The sequence below is a fragment of the Myotis brandtii genome, unplaced genomic scaffold (assembly GCF_000412655.1).
Source record: "Myotis brandtii unplaced genomic scaffold, ASM41265v1 scaffold395, whole genome shotgun sequence".
Lineage (NCBI taxonomy): Eukaryota > Metazoa > Chordata > Mammalia > Chiroptera > Vespertilionidae > Myotis > Myotis brandtii.
Window position 1 is genome coordinate 3,505,018 of NW_005365155.1, and position 2,212 is coordinate 3,507,229.

The following is a 2,212-nucleotide window of genomic DNA, read 5'->3' on the forward strand; positions in this document are numbered from 1 at the left end:
GCGCTGCAGCCTGCAGGTAGATCATTGGCTTTCCCATCCTTTCTCCCCTCAGTCTCTCATTTCTGGTACTCCCTCCACCATCCCCCCTCGCCCCCAGCTCTGTCAGGTCTAAAAGCCAAAGGCAAGAGCACTTTGCTCTTAGGTGGAGGAAAGCAAGCAAGCATGTGACTGGCAAAATGGCCCTGCACACCCTTCCCCAGGAGCCCCCTTGTTTTCTGGCTGCAATGTGAACTTTTTTTTTAATATATATTTTTATTGATTTCAGAGAGGAAGGGAGAGGGAGAGAGAAACATCAGCGATGAGAGGGCGTCATCAATCGGCTCCCTCCTGCACGCCCCACATTTGGGGATCGAGTCCACAACCCGGGCCTGTGCCCTGACCGGGAATGGAACCGTGACCTCCTGGCTCACAGGGCGTGGAATGTGAACTTCCTGAATGCGGACACTGGGTCTTGTTTATTGTGGGTCCTCACTGCCACGTGCTGGGCAGAGAGCAGGCTGATAAAGTCAGGCTGTTGGGCTGATGGACTAAACCCCGTGGCCGCACTGTGCTTGTCCGGATGCCCCTGTTCCACTGGGCCCGGCAGGGCTGCACACGGACAAAACGGAAATGCAGGGATTGAAGGAGGTGCTGGCTTAGGGGGCACCCCACCCCCACCCCTTCGGCCTGCATCCCTGTCAATCCCAGACAAAGGCGTGGCTCCCGGCATGGGCCTTGCTGAAGGGAAAGGGAAAGACAGGCAGCGGGGAATCCTCCTGCGTCCTCCTTGCTTTGTTCCAGCTGTTGGAGCGAAGGGCTGGACCCAGGTGATCCTGGATTCGTGTTGGAGCCAGATGGACGGCCAGATCTCCGCGGGAGATGGGCCGGTTTGGTGTAAATGCATCTCCCCGCAGCTGGGGACCCTTTCCTTCCGAGTGGTGCCCGGGTGTAGGGGTCACTTCATTGGTGTCGAATTTCTTTGCCACTCAAAGTATTTTATTTTATGCATTTAAATATGGAAGGTTACCCATCTTTCAATATAAAGATTTAAAGCAACAAAGGTTGGGAATCACTGCTTAAAGAGACTGACCCCTTGGGCGGATTCACTGCTCACCCACCGATTCATATGGATCGTAAGGACTATGGTGTGGGTTTCTGCAGAAGGCCGACAGGGGGAGTTTAGCTTCTCAAGCATTGGCAGGAAGTGTGATCACTAAGGAATTCATGTAGATCTGATAACAGAACGGCATTGTAGAAAGTGCATTGACTCCGTGGGCTACACTCTCTGCATTTCCTCACTAGCATCTGTCCAGTGTCTTACCCATTCACAGCCTCCTTCTTGGTTGGGGGGAGGGACAGGCGGAAGGGGATGGCTGCCCAAGGCCACTGATGAGGAACAAACGTAGGAACAATGTCGGCAGAGCCTTTCGACTCGCAGTAGCAGAAACAGGACCCCATCGTGGGCAGCTGGTGAAACCACTGAGGCCCATACATGATTGATGGGTTGAGGCTGTGGTGACGTCTCCTCAGACCTCCCTAATTGGTTACTCTTTTTTGAGTTCTGAAGTTAATAACAGTTAAAAATAACAGCTGGCATCGAGGACCTTGCTCTGCTAAAGTGTTTTCAATGAGGAGGTTGGTATTAAACACAGACCTTTCGCACCTCTAATCGCGGAAGAGGCGGAAGTCAGACTAGAAAGAGTCAAGTTTGGGAACTGGAGGCCTTTAGAAACACGAGACCAACTTAGTAAAATTAAAAACCTTCCGACATCACCAGGGCAGACAACGCAAAGGGCTCCCGGTGTGAGGAGGCGAGGCTGCAGGGATGCAGGCCGGGCGCCCTGACCTGCTTTTATTCTCTCCCCAGGCGCTGAGCCGGCTGGCTTTCCGCCGTCCTTCCCGGCGACCGGCAGATGTTTGAAGGGGACAGTTCGCCTCTGAGTCACTGACCGTCTCCCTGCTGCTATTTAAAACCCCTCAGATTGGAGATACGCCTGCTTCGCAGGAGCTATCTGTGTGCTGGACCCGTGCCTCGCGTAGAGCCCGCTGGCAAGACCTCAGAGGAAGATACGCTCTTGTCTCGGACGGACGCCAGAGGCTGCGGCCCGGTGAGAGCAGAGCGCCCGCCCGGTGGCCGGGGCAAGGCTCCGAGCTCTCTGTCCCCGGAGTGCGGCAGGGAGAGAGGAGAGGCAGAGCCACAGGCAGCGGGCGCCGGGAACAGGAGCGGGAGAGC